This window comes from Terrapene carolina, unplaced genomic scaffold (assembly GCF_002925995.2).
Source record: "Terrapene carolina triunguis isolate 2854851 unplaced genomic scaffold, T_m_triunguis-2.0 Scaffold96, whole genome shotgun sequence".
NCBI lineage: Eukaryota > Metazoa > Chordata > Testudines > Emydidae > Terrapene > Terrapene triunguis.
Window position 1 is genome coordinate 30,265,958 of NW_020664447.1, and position 18,226 is coordinate 30,284,183.

General features: G+C 44.0%; 1 protein-coding gene across 2 annotated transcripts in view; it reads right to left on the bottom strand.

Moving 5' to 3' along the window:
- AMBRA1 (autophagy and beclin 1 regulator 1) overlaps nt 1-18,226 on the bottom strand; it is a 193,082-nt gene that overhangs the window by 25,912 nt on the left and 148,944 nt on the right. The gene's annotated exons all lie outside the window — the stretch shown is intronic.

Here is an 18,226-nt window from a genome sequence, read left to right on the forward strand (position 1 = left end):
GGTCCCGGGGGGGCAGTCAGGAAGGAGAGGAGGGGGTTGGATGGGGCGGCAGGGGGCATTCGGGGGTGGAGGTTCTGGGGGCAGTCAGGGGACAGGGAGAAGGGGTGGTTGGATGGGTCAGGGATCCTGGGGGTGGGTGGGGGTTGGATGGGGCAGGAGTCCCAGGGGGGCCGTCAAGGGGCGAGAAGCAGGGGGAGTCGGATAGGGGGCCAGGCCATGTGTGGCTGTTTGGAGAGGCACAGCCTTCCCTAACCAGCCCTCCATACAATTTCAGAAACCTGATGCAGCCCTCAGGCCAAAAAGTTTGCCCGCCCCTGCTCTAGGAGGTCTCCTCATCTGAATACCAACCTAGCCTGAAGCTACTTGGCTTGTGAGATCTGAAAAGACCCAACATGAGGTGAACTAGCGGCAGACCCAACCCATATAGAACTGGGCTGGGTGAAACATCTGGCTTTCACACTGCAAAAGCTCCTCTCTTGCTACAAGAATATCAAATTTTAAGCCAGTTTCCGAAATCCACCATCAATTCAATTTCATCATCATTGTGGGTCATTTTGTAAATTTTTGGGTAATACATTAAACAGTTTGCATTTTCCATGACAAAAAATACCTTCTCCCCTCTTCCTGTGAAAATTCCAGCAACTCTGCCACCTTCCTGCTACGGTGAGGGAATGAACAACCAAGTGAAATTGCACCAATCAATCAGGATTTTGTTGTTCTTGTTTGGAAAGGCTGAAACACCAGAACCTGCCTCCCTGGTACCCCACACAAAGCTCCCCCCAGCTCCCAGCTGTACTCCACACAATCAGCCTTTATCTCCTGCCTACGGAGAGGATGAGTAAGGGACCTAATTTCAGTGTAGTAATCATAGTGCTTGTTCCCATGAATAGCTGGACAGTACAGATTTATGTACGTGAGAGGTTTGGATCTCTCAGCAGCTGCCCAGATAGGGAAATACTGGCATCTATAGTCCTGATTTCAATACAATTTAATTTCCTGTGCAGGAGATGGATCATGTGCAGAGAAAGAGAGAAATCCAAGGTCCTTCAACAAAGGCTCTTAAGCAAAGTAAGCAGTCATGGGGTAAGAGGTAAGGTCCTCTCATGGATCAGTTAAAATACAAGAAACAATAGGTAGGAATAAATGGTCAGTTTTCAGAATGGAGAGAGGTAAATAGTGATGTCCCCCAGGGATCTGTATTGGGACCTGGGAAAGGGGGTAAAAAGTGAGGTGGCAAAGTTTGCAGATGATACAAAATTATTCAAGATAGTTAAGTCCAAAGCAGACTGTGAAGAGCTACAATGGGATCTCACAAAACTGGGTGACTGGGCAACAAAATGGCAGATGAAATTCCATGTTGATAAATGCAAAATAATGCATATTGGAAAAAATAATCCCAACTATACACCCAAAATTATGGGATCTAAATTAGCTGTTATCACTCAAGAGAGATCTTGAAGTCATGGATAGTTCTCTGAAAACATCTGCTCAATGTGCATCAGCAGCCGCCTTCTTCTTAGCGTATGCACAAAGCGCCTCAGGTGGCACATGACCAGGCTCCATCAACAAATTTGGTCCGCTGGTTGGATCATTAGCTTCCCCGGCCCAAGCCGGGCACTGACAAGGAGAGCGACATGAACGCTGATCCATGAAGCTAACAGAATGTTAGGATCCACTAGGAAAGGAGTAGATACGAAGTCAGGAAATATCCATGGTACACCCACACCTTGAATACTCTGTGCAGTTCTGGCTGCCCCATCTCAAAAAAGATATACACCTCTACCCCGATATAACACGACCCGATATAACACGAATTCGGATATAACGTGGTAAAGCAGTGCTCGGGGGGTAGGGCTACGCACTCCGGCGGATCAAAGCAAATTCGATATAATGCAGTTTCACCTATAACACGGTAAGATTTTTTGGCTCCTGAGGACAGCGTTATATCGGGGTAGAGGTGTATTAAGAAATGGAAAGGCAGCAAAAAAATGATGAAGTGGCTGAAACAGTTTCCATTATGAGGAGAGATTACAAAGACTGGGACTTTTCAGCTTGGAAAAGAGACGACTAAGGGCAGATACGATAGAGGACTATATAATCATGAATGATGTGGAGAAAGTGAATAAGGAAGTGTTATTTACCTCTTCAGATAACACGAGAGCCAGGGGTCACCCAGCAAAATTAACAGGCAACAGATTTAAAACAAACAAAAGAAGGTACTGCTTCACACAATGCACAGTCAACCTGTAAAACTCATTGCCAGGGGATGCTGCAATAGCCAAAAGTATAACTGGATTAAAAAAAGAACTAGATAAGTTCATGGATGATAGGTCCATCAATGGCTATTAGCCAAGATGGTCAGGGATGTAACCCTATGCCCTGGGTGTCCTGAAGCTTTTGACTGCCAGATGCTGGAACTGGATGACAGGGGAAGGATCACTTGATGGTTGTCCTGTTCTGTTAATTCCTTCTGAAGCACGTGGCATTGGCCACTGCCGGAAGACATCATACTGGGCTAGATGAACAATGGGTCTGATCCAGTATAGCCCTTCTTATGGGAAATTGGCTGTGATGCAGACCTGAAGGGAATCAGGAACTGGGATTCCTGGAGTGGACGTGTTGGGCAGTAATTGCCTCCAACCAGGGGAAGAGATACCAGTTCAGACTGGGAATCACTGATATGGATTAGAGCTGTCAATTTAGCGCAGTTAACTCACGCAATTAACTCAAAAAAATTAACCGCAATTAAAAAAATTAATCGTGATTAATCACAGTTTTAATCTCACTGTTAAACAATAGAATACCAATTGAAATTTATTAAATATTTTGGATGTTTTTCTACATTTTCATATATATTGCATTCTGTGTTGTAATTGAAATTAAAGTGTATATTATTTTTATTATAAATATTTGCACTGTAAAAATAACAAAATAAATTGTATTTCTCAATTCACCTCATACAAGTACTGTAGTGCAATCTGTCGTGAAATTTACAAATGTAGAATTTTTGTGTTACATAATTGTACTCAAAAACAAAACAATGTAAAACTTCAGAGCCTACAAGTCCACTCAGTCCTTCTTCTTGTTCAGCCAATCACTAAGACAAACAAGTTTGTTTACAATGTCACCAGAAAGTGAGAACAGGCATTTGCATGGCACTTTTGTAGCTGGCATTGCCAGGTCTTTACGTGCCAGATATGCTAAACATTCGTATGCCCTTTCATGCTTTGGCCACCATTCCAGAGGACGTGCTTCCATGGTGATGACGCTCGTTAAAAAATAATGCGTTAATTAAATTTGTGACTGAATTAGTCGGAGGAGAATTGTATGACCCCTGCTCTGTTTTATCCTCATTCTGCCATATATTTCATGTTATAGCAGTCTCGAATGATGACCCAGCACGTTATTCATTTTAAGAACACGTTCACTGCAGATTTGAAATAATGCAAAGAAGGTACAAATGTGAGATTTCTAAAGATAGCTACAGCACTTGACCCAAGGTTTAAGAATCTGAAGTGCCTTCCAAAATCTGAGACAGATGAGGTATGGAGCATGCTTTCAGAGCAACACTCCATGCAGAAACTACAGAACATGAACCACCAAAAAAGAAAATCAACCTTCTGCTTGTGGCATCTGATTCAGATAATGAAAATGAATGTGTGTCGGTCAGCACTGCTTTGGATTGTTATCAAGCAGAACCCGTCATCAGCATGGATGCATGTCCACTGGAATGGTTGTTGAAGCATGAAGGGACATATGATTCTTTAGTACATCTGGCACGTAAATATCTTGCTATGCCGGCTTCAACAGTTCTATGAGAATGTCTGTTCTCATTTTCAGGTGACGTTGTAAACAAGAAGCGGGCAGCATTATCTCCTGCAAATGTAAACAAACTTGTCTGAGCGATTGGCTGAACAAGAAGTAGGACTGAGTGGACTTGCAGGCTCTAAAATTTTACATTGTTTTATTTTTGAATGCATTTTTTGTACATAATTCTACTTTTGTAAGTTCAACTTTCATGATAAAGAGATTGCACTACAGTACTTGTATTAGTTGAATTGAAAAATACTATTTATTTTGTTTTTCTACATTGCAGATACTCGTAATAAAAATAAATATAAAGTGGGCACTGTACACTTTGTATTCTGTGTTGTAATTGAAATCAATATATTTGAAAGTGTAGAAAACATCAAAAATATTTAAATAAATGGTATTCTATTATTGCTTAACAGTGCGATTAATCACAATTAATTTTTTTAATCGCTTGACAGCCCTAATATGGATATATTTTTGGTACGAGTCCCTGTGGTGGAGCCCACATGGCTAACATGGGTACGAATTTTGGAGGCAACATAAGAGGATTTCTAACAAGGTAACTCATGTGGAAAGTGAGGTTTTCAGTTTGAGATTTAAAATCCATTTGTATTTCAGTGACCATGCTAGCTCTGAAGTTTACCTGTTCACCCCAATTAGGGTTGCCAGGGGAAGGCCACCTTTTGGTTGACTGGGTAGCAGGTGCACTTGTTACAGTGCAAGCTCCTACACTGCCAGCAGCTCCTTTTCCTCCAAACCCCACATCCCAAAGAACTCAACACGTTGGTGTAGCTTGGTGTGGTGCAGAAAAGGGCATCCTGCTGCTTTCCCTGAAGTGCAGAAACTCCAGTCTGATCACTATGTGGTTGGGTAGAGGGAACGCAGAGCCCAGTGCAGCCAGTAGCCCCATGCCTGCTTTAGGGAAGAGGCCAACTCAACTCATAACACGACTGACCCAGTAGTAACTGACTGCACAAACATGCAAGCTAAGAATATAAGTGGATTGGACTGGACTCTGTTCAAAACCATGCCACTTGACTAAAGTCAGCATTATAAATCTGGAGGCATGGATGGCTGGTGACATTTTCTTGTCTTATAGCAGGCATGGTATTACATGAGCCCCTTCTGCCCACCACTAGGCATCCAAACTGTCTCTTATCCAGTGGCTTGCAGGCATGGAGAAAGAAGCCAGCTTTGTCAACAAAGACTCACATCAGTCAGTCTCTTTCCCAGGGCAGCATGGTCACTCTTCTTTAGCTAGATGTTGCATCTGCCAGCCAGGCTATACGAAGGATCTCATTAAAGAGACAGACTTTAAAATCACACACAAGACACACAAGTGGAATGGTTCCAGCTGGTTTACTAGGTTACCGTGACTAAGACTCAGGAGGTTTACAGGCCCCAAAATCTTTATGCAGCCTTAATCTCCTACAGGCAACGTATGATAGGTGTACTGGCTTATGATTGGCATGAAAGATACACTGTGAGAGGAAATGGACTGCAAGCAGAATTCATCTCTGAACTTCCTGGGATGAAGAATCTAAATTAAGAACCAAACTTTTCTAGGGTTCCCAGCAATTACTGAAAATAGAGATTAAGCACTGGTATAGTGACAGACAAAGCGGGGAATGTAGCATGCAAGAGTGCCAGCAAGGCTGTCTTGGAGCATGACTAGGAGTGCTCTGACTGGGAGAGTGCCTCATGCACAGCCTGTGGGACAGAGAAGCTACAGAGCAGAACCATGCTTTCCTCTATGCTGAGAACACAGGCAGAGGATTCTCTCTCTCTCATGGAGAGCCCCCATGACCTCACCATCTTCTTTTGCTTGTGGTGACTCTCCTTACAATCAAGAGGGTTAGGTGCAGCTCCCTCCAGAGCTCATCCATGCTATTCTAAGCATCAGACAGAAGGAAGTATTCCAGGGCCCCCAGAGAGCGACAAGGGCCCCTTCTGTGTCCTGAATTTGGATTCCTGTCTCAGACATGCTGTCACTAGACTTCCAGCCACAGACAAGCTACACCCCAGTTGGAGTGACACCCTGAGGCTTTAATTAAATGCAACAGTGAGAGTTGAGGCAATGAAGACAGGAAATTCTAAAGTTAAGTTTATTCCAATAATGACAGGGCTCTTGCACATCATGAATGTTTATGGGATAGTTTAATACCATGAATCTATTACTCTTTGTTTACCTGCACCAGAAAAGGACAGAACAGAATATATCACCTACATGGATGGGGCTGAGGAAACACAACAGAAGTAGTCTTTACTCAGGGAATTTTCTGAATTTTCACAGTCTGATGCCTCACCCGTAACAATACTCTAATGCTGAGGAGCTTTTTTCATTTACCGTATATACTCGTTCATAAGCAGAATTTTTTTTAGTAGAAAAGGGAAGCACCAGAGAAGGGGGTCGGCTTATGAATGGGCATAGAGAGGGAGAGGTGGGGCACAGCCCCTCCCCCCAACAGAGGGAGCAAGGAGAGGCAGCACAGCCAGAAGGGAAGAGGCGGGGCTAGAGTCTCTCTGCTTCTGGCCACGCTGCTCTCCCCCCAGCCTCCGAAGCAGCTGCAGCTCCGGTGCTGGCAGGCTGCAGCCGTGCCGCTTGACCCCGCCCCCCCAGAGCAGGCTGTGGCTGTGCCGCCCGGCCTGGCTCACTGGAACACGCTGCAGCCATGCCGCCCGGCCCGCTGGAGCAGGCTGCGGCCGCGCTGCCTAGCCTGCCGGAGCAGCTCCAGGCAGGCCAGAGACATCCAGAGATAAGGTGGGAAGGGATGGGATGGGGAGAGTGTGGGGGTCCCGGACTAGGGTCATGTGGGGGGTGGTCACAGGGGTTACTCCCCTGACTCCCAGCTTCTCCCCCCCCAAAAATTTCCCCACCAGTTGCTGTCCCGGCCCGTCAGGGTAAGCAGCTGGCGCGCCAGGACACTTTGTTTACTTAGGTTTACCTCCGTGCCTGTGGACGCTTGAGGTAAACAAACCATCTCGGCCCACCAGAGGCTTATCCTGATGGCCCGAGAGCCAAAGTTTGCTGACCCCTGAATTATAGGGTCGGCTTATGAACGCGTTATAAAAATTTTCCATTTTTACTTATTGGGGGTGGGGAGGTCGGCTTATGATCGAGTATATATGAATTCCCGCAGATCAACCCCCAAACCTCCCCTACATAAAAGTGAAACTATTTAAGGTAGGGAGTTTATAAGCTCCACTGTCAATTTCTCTCCATGGAAGCTATCTGCAATGTGGAGTTTGTAAGTTCCTTGAACTAGACCTATTTGGTTTGAGATCTCCTTAAATCAAGTTTCATAAGAAGAACAAAGTGCTTAAACCACTCTAAGGACTTAGTGTGGCTTCAACTGGATCATGGACTTAAGACTAACACTGCTCAAGCTGCTTTGATCCCTTATGTTCTCTTAATAAGATGTTTATGTCCTGTCAGGTCTTATAGTGGCTTAAACTACTTAAGATGCTTAAAATCTTTAGGGCAGTTCAAACTGCTTAAACCCTCTAAGAAATTAAACATCTTAAACTGCAATAAGGGCTTAGAGCCAAGTAAGCTGTTTAATCTACTTTAAACACTTACAATGGTTTAGCAGCAGTTAATGTATAATCAGTTCAAAGTAGGCTTGTTTTGTAGATCTTATGGAGGATTAATCAAGACAAATGGGGAAAACGGCTTCAGTTGGGAGGAAGTTGCTTCTAAAGTTCTGAACATTTAAGGCTAGAAAGCATAACAAAAGCTTTCAGATAGAGCATTCTAGTGAGCATGCATGAAGCTGCCAAATCTTAAACATTCACCAGTTACAGAATCAAAATCTTGGCTTGCCTGAAGTCTCGGAGAGATCCACAAACCAAGACAAGTTTGATATATTTCTAGTCTCAGCAGCTTTGAAATTAGCTAAGTAAAAAAACTTCTAATTGGAATATACGGAGAATGAGGGGGAGTAGCAGCATATATTTTTTTCCCGTTCGAATAATGGAAAAAAAAATGCTCCACCAATTACTTTCCATAAAAGTTAATATTTGGATTGAGATCAAACATGGAACATTTCAATCCATAACAATATCTGAAAGTTATGAACAACTGAAAGAGAGAGCAGGTAAAAGAGAAGCAGGAACTCAACCTTGGCTATTGTGGGATCTACCCAAGCTCACTACAATACTTTGACAAACCACTATAATCCCTCTGTCAAAAAAACAGCAGGCAAGGAACTGGGAAGATGGCTCCATAATGGACTGCATCAAAGTTCAGAAGATAAAAAAAACTGTACTGCAAATGGTGGAGGAAGCAACCAAACAAGGACAGTCAGTTAAGGCTTGCAGGAAAAAGGTGAATGCTGCAACAAAGCAGTATGAGTTAGTGCTGTCAAATGGGGAAAATAAGGGGTTTTCTAAAATTATCAGGGATGAAACTAATGATGAGTCAAGTGGATAAGATCCTGAACTGTTTTTTGAAATTTGCATTCAAAAAAGAAAATCAATGGAAGTTTAAACCAATTAGGAGCAAAAAAATTTCTAAAAAGTGTTCTTGACAAAAGGCAGGTAACAGAACATTTGGAAAAAATGGAGCCCGTTTGAGAGACGTTGTCATCCTTGGAGATTTCAACACCCACCAACAAGGCCACAGATACAAAAGCTCAAAAACTCATTTTCTCATTTGCCTCTGTAGGACTTTCACAGGTCATTTCTGGTCAAACCTGTACAGCTGGTCACACCCTGGACCTGATCTTTGGCCTGTCTAGTTCGAGAACATTGCAACCCAAGCCATTGTCTGGGACAGACCATCACTTCATTAAGGCCATGGCCAAAGTTCTTCCAGCTCTCAGGCAACAAGACAAACCCACAATCCCAATTCAACCATGCAGACTCATGGACTCCAACACATTCCAAATGTCTTCTAAAGGACAACAGCGACCCAACCAAACAACGACGAACCGAAGTCCTGGTGAATCGTTTTCACTAGACTCAGCCATTGATAGGCTGGCCCCCAAAGGATCCTTCCTTCCCATCACTTCCAGAGAGCTCCTTGGTTTTCTAAACTCTGCACAGGATGAAGAGAGAGGGGTGGAAACCCAAGCGCTGATGCCAGTAAACAAAGCTGATACAGACAGGATGAAACAATGAATTCCTTCAAGCCTATGCTGAGGCCATACTACAGGCCAAGAGAGCATTTCTATCAGTCCTCACGGAAGCTGCCAAATCCCACCCCCAGGAGCTATCCAGCATGATAAACCACTTTTCAATCCCGAGTGTCTAGAACGGAGCACCAAGTGCAGGGAAGAACTCTCATCCTACGTCGCTGAACAGATCACAAACCTTTGGGAAGCTCTCTCAAAAACATGGATCCTTTCTGCCTTTACCCACTGACTGCCAGCATGCCTCCATTCCCAGGGTTCACTGCGTTCACTCACCAACAAGTTCTGAACACCCTAAAGAAGTCTTGTCCCAAGTCCTGTGAATCCCACCCATGCCCTTCCAGGCTTGCAAAAGCGTCACGTGCAACGGGCATCACTCCTCTGAGGCATTGGCTGTTTCAGTCAGAAGGAATCTCTCTTTCCTCCTTCAAATACATAACCGTTCAACACCGAAGAAACCCACCTTGGATACATCAGTTCTAGCCAACTACTGATCAGTGTCAAACCCCACACGTCTGAGCAAGCTCAGAGAAACTAGCCAAAGGCCTACTACAAACTCATCTAACAAATTAATATTCTAAACCCAGAACAATCTGGATTCAGGCCAGATCTGAAACGGTTTATTAGCACTGATGGATAATCTGCTCCTGGTCAGAGGGCAGACATCCATTCTCATTCACTTCTTTGACCTTGGCTTCTTTAACATAAATACATAGCAACATGTCTATTAAACAAAACAGAATCCTACCCAAACAAGAGATTCCACTGTATGTACCTCTCCCCCTGGGGACAGAATGACACAGATGTTAGTCATGTCACTTTAATGCAGTAGTGGAAGACACTCAGATACTACAATGAGGAGTATGGTATAAGAACCTACATAGAATAGAATAAGGTGGTTGTACAATGTGCACTCCAAGATGGTAAGAAAATTACCAGATCAACTTCCGTGCAACTGATGACTATTTTTGACAAGTTACATAAAACTGGGGAGGTACCAGAAGACCACAGAAAACAAATGTAGCACTGATCTTCAAAGAGAGAAGGCCAATTTAATTTGGCAATTACTGTCTCTCCTGAGCCTAATCCCCTCCCTTCCTGCCCCTATATAAAACAGACAGAATAATAATTAATTGAATATCCAGAAGGGAACAGAAGAATGAGCAATAAGCAATATTTTGGGGGTTAGAGAGAATTTCTTGCCAGATAAACCATTGCTTTTCTTGACTGAATTACAAAATTAGTGAATGAAAGGAAAGGTAGACGTGATATACTTGGATTTTAATGACTTATCGGATATGGTGTCTCACACAAATCTTACTCAACATATATTTCTACCAGCTTGGATACAAACACTGCCACCTGAACTGAAAACTGGCTGAAGAACTGCAAAAAGGTTACCGCAAAGGCCCAATGAGTTGATACACCAGATGCCATACATAAAGGTTTTAATATAAGGACAGAGAAAATAGCTATGAAATATTTTTAAATTACTTTTTTGATCTTTGACCTTTAACCTGGGTTAGGATTTTCTGATTCTCCCTTTTTTTTTTTTGAAAGAAGAATTAAGTTTATGATTTATGGGGTCTATTCTAAATTAATAAAAAGCTTACTTAAACTTAATCTTTTACTTAAAATAATTATATTTTTATTCAACTGTTTGAATAGCACAATTCAATTAAAATTGGAATTTGATTTAATAAATTAAATTGGTAATATGGAATAAAATTAACAATTGACTAAATTATTAAATATTGTGGATGAACACAATTAAGGCCTAAATTATGGAGTTAACATAACACAATTAATTTTTGTACATACTTAAGCCTGGAAAGTTAGGGAGGCATGGATGCAGTTTGGTTGCTAGCCTATAATACACTGACTCCTTCAAAGTGCGTACTTACTGAACGACTTTTGCAGTTAACTAATTTTTTTTTATAATACCGAATGATTAACAACCATAACTTTCCTCTTGACGCAGATTGTGTTACACAGCCCAGGGTGACCTGAGTGATTTCAGGTAGTATTTACTTTAGAGGTATAATAAGCATGTACTTTTTCACAAGTAAATTACAAAAGGAGAAACATTATTTAAAAGGAAGATGGTTATTCAGAGAAAAAAACTGATTCTCTGGCTTGTGGGTTTTGGGAACTTCAGAGCCAAGGAACTGCACTTCAGGAGACCAGGTGTGGTTGTTTTTGGTCTTAGTACCTTACACTGGCAGGTAGGTTTTCTCAGGCACTTGGCTGACACAGCCTGCAGTTGTCTTGGTCTTCTCTTTCCTTGGGAAAGGAGGGGCAGCAGCCCTTTTTGGTATGGGTAGTGGCCCAGAGGATTACATTTGCCTCCCTGCTTACCTGGATTTTTATGGTTGTGATTTCAGTTGGCTTCACCCAGTGGCACCTCCCCTGAGGTCTTCAAGCAAATCAGGGGATTACAAATCTTGCACCCTGATACATGGCTCAATCTGGGTTGAGAGGTTGGCCAGCTGAACGATTTTGGTAGTTTGAAAAGTACTGACTTACTGACATTTCTGTCACAAACCGCAACTGATGTTCTGGAGATGTGGCATCAGCAGACGACTGCACAGATGTGATTCTGGGCCCTCTCCTATGGGGTACCAATTACAGCAGTGGTTCTCAACTAGGGGTCTGGGGCCCCCTGGGGGGCCATGAGCAGGTTTCAGGGGGTCTGCCAAGCAGGGCCAGCATTAGACTTGCTTGGGCCCAGGGCAGAAAGCCAAAGTCCCACTGCACTGGCTGAAGCCCAGGGCTCTGAGCCGCACTGCTCAGGGCTGAAGCTGAAGCCTAAGAAATGTAGCTTTGCGGGGGCCCCTGTGGCATGGTGCCTCAGGCAACTGCCCTGCTTGCTACCCCCAATGCCAGCCCTGGCTTTTATATGCAGAAAAACAGTTGTTGTGACACAGGTGGGCCGTGGAGTTTTTATAGCATGTTGGGGGGGGGCCTCAGAAAGAAAAAGGTTGAGAACCCCTGAGTTACAGGATACAAACGGTTTGTGGCCTTTTGAGTTTTAGGCATGAGATACACATTTAGCAGAATTTTTTTTTAAACCTATTAGCTGGAGGACTTTTTACATTACTTATACTTCCAATCATATTTCATCCTTTTAGCACTTTTAAAAATATAAGGGGATTTTTACTGGTAAAGACTGGGAAACTAAGAGGTCTGTATAATCTAATGGGGTGAAAGGCTATTCCTGAGCAAAGGGCTGTCTTAAGCTTTATTAATATCAACTTTACTTGACCTGAAGAAAAGCTAAAAGTTTGTCAAAAAAGAGGTTGAACTTTATAAAAACTATGCCCGCTCAGGTAGGCTGATTTACCTTATACAGACTAGACTGCTCAGCTGTCCATATACTTCCGCAATGAAATCCAGACACATGATCCGAGCTCTCTAGCAGCAAACTACTAGTGTCACATTAGTCAGTACTTTAGCATGTCCTGGAGGACAGAAGGAAGGAACCCACCCATTCATCTGCGACACACAGAGACAAGTGTTAAATAAACTGATACTCAAAACCAGCATGTGGCAGTGATACAGATGAGCTAAGCAGTGTTGTGAGGCCAGAGCTTTGTCCTTCTAAATGACATCTTTCAACTGACACCAGATCCAATCTCAGCTCTCGGGAAGCATGATGTCAGAAGGGAGACACTGGTTCAAACCCAATCCCCACTTTGCCACTGAAAGTATATCTACACTGGAATTAAAAACCAGCGGCTTGCCCTCGTCAGCTGAGTTGGGCTCACGGGGCTCCAGCTAAGGGGCTGTTTAATTGCGGTGCAGACATTTGGGCTTGGGCTGGAGCCAGGGCTCTGGGACTCTGCAAGGGGGGGAGGGTCCCAGAACTCAGGCTCCAGCCTGACCCCAAACATCTACACTGCAATTAAGCAGTCCCTGAGCCTGCAAGCCTGAGTCAGCTGACCCGCTGCGGATTTTTAATTGCAGTGTAGACATACCTTGAGATGCTACTGTGTCCACAATGACTAGGTCTCAGAGCACAGCATGGAGCTCTCACGAAACACGGGCTTCCATTGTCAATTTAAAAACAATTTAGTCGAATTTCCACTCACAAAATGTCCGGGACCACAGGAACGCCTAACCTAAAGGGGACAGCCTCTGAGGGTATGTCTTCACTGCAGAGTTAACTTGAGCAGTGCCCCTAGCCCCCCTCCCATCCACACACACAACCCTCTCACCTGAGTTTGGTGGTGCTTTCAATTTGGGCTAGCTGACACGGCTGGGGATATAGGTTTTCACTCAGGCTGGTAACCTGCCCACATTACAGCGTTGACACAGGCGAAATCACTTAAGTGCAGATAGTTCTCCAATACTTTCCCACAATTCCCCTATGTGTCCAGAAGGACAGACAAATTCTCCCACAATTCACTGGGAAAGAATCAGAGCATCTCATTTTACTGCAGCATAAAGAACCTTAAGATATTCCCACAGGAGTCCTCGCAACACACATGGGGAGTACAGCATCACTGATGACACGGTAACTTGGGCATGACTTTGCAGTGTGGCTGCTCAGAACCAGGTGCCAATCATAGAATCATAGAACTGGAAGGGACCCCAAGAGGTCATCTAGTCCAGTCCCATGCACTCATGGCAGGACTAATTATCTAGACAATCCCTGACAGGTGTTTGTCTAACCTGCTCTTAAAAATCTCCAATGATGGAGATTCCACAACCTCCCTAGGCAATTTATTGCAGTGCTTAACCACCTTGACAGTTAGGAAGTTTTTTCTAATGTCCAACCTAAACCTCCCTTGCTGCAATTTAAGCCCATTGCTTCTTGTCCTATCCTCAGAGGTTAAGAAAAACCGTTTTTCTTCCTCCTCCCTGTAACAACCTTTTACATATTTGAAAACTGTTATCATGTCAATGATGACAATGTCATGTTAACTCAATCGCTTGAGTTAAGTCTGCAATGAAGATATACCCTGAGTGCCTGGGACAAGATACCATCTAACATACTTCAGTTACAGGAAGGAGAACACAGAGGCTTCTCTTTCCCTCTTCATTCACCCTGCAACCACTGAGGTTACTCTTAAAAGGCAAACTATGCATCAGGGCTTATGTTGCTGGGAGGCATCTCTGCGAATAACTGAACAGGCTGATAAATGGGATCAGCCAGCACAGAGACATGACGGATGTAGACAACGGGATAGATTGCCATCTCTCTACCAGCACTAATAACTGGATGAAGGCATGCTGCCCCCATGGCTAGTTTAGATGATATGCAGTTCTCAAGAAGAAACTGGACTGGCACAGGCAAACAGTCTCAGTGATAAAGCATGGAAGCCTTGTATAGTGAAGTCAATTTTCACAGAACAGTTTCACTACAAAGAGAATTGCAATAAGTGCACAGCACAGCACTTGATTAATCTGGGACACTCTACCTACTTCCCTATAAGAGGATTCCACTGGAAAGTCTGTGTCTCAGAACCAAGACATACTATATCTTCAGGTGGTATTTTAATTTGTTACCAGAGGCTCCCTATCTGCAGAAGGAATGATTCCTCAGCTCTGCCTGCACTGCACAGCTGGCCCTGGAAAAGGCCTTTGCAGCTCTTCGTTTTGGAATTACCCGTAGCCATGTTCAAAGCATGTTGAGGTTTTGGAATCAGTGTTTCCAAAAGATCTGAGCAATAAGTCCCACCTGAACCTGTTCCTGGAGGGGGAGATTGAGAATGGAAGAACACAGAGAATCGTGCTTAGCTTACCCTGCTGCACAGCCTTCTCCAGGAGGAGCCAAAGTGGGCACTGGGCAGCACAGCTGCCTCTGCCTGCCAGCTAGTGTTCACACACACAGGCTCTGGAAAGCCATGAATGTTTCATAGGATGGGACTGCAGGTCATTTCTGATTAATGGAAAAGATCTTGATTGGACATGATGGGGTGGAAAGATTATGAGGAGCTGATATGGTGAGTGTCAACTGGGGGTTGGGACAACTACAGAAATGCCAGTGCTCTCCCTAGGGAAAGTTCCTCCTGCTTCACAGTAACACTGCTGATGGGTCTGATCTCTACATTGCAATTAGACAGCCTCACTTGTTTAAACAGTGATTCCTGTTCTTATCTACACTGGAGGGCAGTCACCAGGAGTTTTCTCTGAGGACATTGCACTCTACATGTGCTAATAGCACTGCCTATATCTCCACTCTCATTCCCATCCACTCCTCCCTCATGCACCATACTCTGCCTGTTCCTCTGGGAATGCCTTTTTCATGCTACCCCCTTGAAGGAAACGTCTGCCTCTACCTGTGCCTTAAGTATTCTCCCTCAAAACTCACTTTCCACCAACCATCTCCCTATGAAGCATTCTAGTTCCACTGTGGTATCTGCTAATTTATGAACAAAACAGAGCAAAAACACTCACCTGCACCAAGAAATGAGAAATAAATTGCTTGTACCACCCGCTTTCTTTGCAAATGACTACCTCCAAGAGCTGGACTCCCTTCCCATTGTCTCCCCACTCATGATGAAAGACAGGGATGAAAGACTGTGTGCACGTCTGTGGGGTCTATCTAAGGCTTGGTCTACACTTACCCCCCAATTCGAACTAAGGTACGCAACTTCAGCTACGTGAATAACGTAGCTGAAGTTCGAAGTACCTTAGTTCGAACTTACCTCGGTCCACACGCGGCAGGCAGGCTCCCCCGTCGACTCTGCGGTACTCCTCTCGTCTAGCTGGAGTACCGCAGTCGACGGCGATCACTTCCTGGTTCGACTTATCACGTCCAGACAAGACGCGATAAGTCGAACCCAGAACTTCGATTTCCAGCCGCCGAACTAGCGGCTGGGTATAGACGTACCCTTAGATAGTAGGTCTCTGCCCCAAATGAACAGTCAGTCTTCCGTCATCTATTCAGTACAGAGAGGACCAATGGTGCTGTGATAAAGGAACGGGGGAGGGGTAGCTCCCTTTTATGGACACCCAGCCAGCCAGCTAGCTATAAAATCCCTCTTAGTAGCTGTTCTCTACTTGCTTTACCTGTAAAGCGTTAAGAGTCACTGCGATGCATAGGTAAAAGGAAGTGAGTGGGCACTTGGCCAAAGAGCCAATGGGAAGGCTAGAACTTTTTGAAATTAAAACAAGACTCCCCTTTTGTCTGTTTGTTGTTGTTTTCCGGAGAGAGGGAACAGAGCAGCAATGCTGTAAGAAGCTTTGGGCCAGGTATGAAAAATCATCAGATCATACCTAGAAACTACTCCTTTGAAACCACAGATATGTAAGTAGATTAGGGAATGTCTAGGAAGACGTGATTAGGTTTCTCTCTTTTTTATTTCTTTATGGCTTGTGGACTCCTCTGTGCTAACCCCAGGTGCTTTAGTTTTGCTTGTAACCTTTAAACTGGACCTCAAGAAACTATTCTTAATGCTTAATCCTTGTATTTGCTCTTTTTAAATCTAGCAATAGCCTGAGTTTCCAGATGTATTTTCTCTCTTTTTGTTTTAATAAAATTTACCTTTTTTAAGAACAGGATTGGATTTTTGTGTCCTAAGAGGTTTGTGCATATGTTGTTTAATTAGCTGGTGGCAACAGCGGATTTCCTTTGTTTTCTTTCTCAGCTCTTCCCTGGAGGTGCAGGGGGGCTGGGGCTTGAGGGTACTCCACAGGAAGGAATTCCCAAGTGCGCTTTCCTGGTTCCTCAAAGGGGTTTTGCTCTTGGGTGGTGGTAGCATCTACCCATTCAAGGTCAAAGAAAAGCTGTAACCTTGGGAGTTTAATACAAGCCTGGAATGGCCAGTATTAATTTTTAGAATCCTTGTAGGCCCCACCTTCTGCACTCGAAGTGCCAGAGTGGGGAATCAGCCTTAACAGGTGCTATGTAAACAATTTATGCCTTTCCCTCTCACACATATGGAGACTGATCAGAGGCCACCCAGATCATTGCCCTTTTCCTCTCTGTCCAGGGGGCTCCTGTGCTGCTTAAAGCAGAATGTTTTCCATTTCATTCAACTTTGGACCAGATGCTGGGTAGATAGGGCCAGATCCCAGTTGTGCTACTCGAAGTCGTTTGTCTCCTTGGCATACAATGGAGGGAATATTTACAATTGGTGGGAGTTAGGATTAAAAATTGTAGGAGTACCCTTCCAAGCTGTGCCCACAAAATAAATCCCATCTACAAGATGCTACTAAAAGTAGACGTGCTCTCAGGGCACTACTGGGCTCCTTGGATTTTGTCTCTCCCCCCCAATCCAAATATAGTCAAATAAACTAGTTGGTTCCTCAGTTTGGCTTCCCTTCACTGGGGCTTGAAAGCTCCACTAGGTTTTGGTCCCCTTAAGTGGGGCTCAGATGCTCTGCTAAACTCCTTGGGCTTGGGTCTTTATTGACGGGGAGCTAAAAGTGGCAACTCTCCCCCAAGTCCACCCGCTTGTGGTTTCATTTATAGTCTATTGTGCAGATCTTCACAATATCATCTTCCCACTGCTTTCTTACTTGCTTTGATAGCAGTAAAATAGTTCAGAATGTTCGACATTTAAAGTATTATCGCTGGGCATGTGAGTCAGCACCCAGTGTAATGAATAGTGCAGTTCACATCTCTCAGAGCTATTGTCCTAGACTGTTGCAAACTTAGATTTTGCTACATTGGTTACACTGTCCACACTTGAGGTTCTCTCAGCAACCATAACTATAGACATTTTTCTTCGGTCTTGTCTACACGGGGGACATTGACCAGCATGGCTATTCTGGAATAATTCCCTCATGTAGATGGTCTACTCCAGAATAAAAACGAGACATCCTTGTGGCACCTTAGATAATAACCAATTTATTTGGGCATAAGCTTTCATGGGCTAAAACCCACTTCATCAGATGTATAGAGTGAAAAACACAGTCAACAGTATATATATTACAGCACATGAAAAGATGGGAGTTGCCTTACCAAGTGATTTTATTCTGGAATAATGACTCCACTTTGTGAGCACAGTACTTATTCCAGAACTAAATCACTCTCATTCCACAGTGGAGCCTCCATATGGGGAACTATTCCGGGGTAGTTTACTCCACAATAGCTAAACCAGTGAATCTCCCCATGTAGATAAGGCCTTAATGAAAGCTGAGATTCTGGAGAATCAGCAAGTAGTTTGAAAGAGGTGCTGGTATGCTGTACCACTGCATACTGGCTCAATTCAAGCTCTGGTTGCAGTTTCTCCCATGGCTCTCTGCTGAATTAGTAATTATCAAAATAGTCTATATTTGCCCTAATTCAATGAGTTTTATGCTGACCATATAACACTTTACAAGTACCA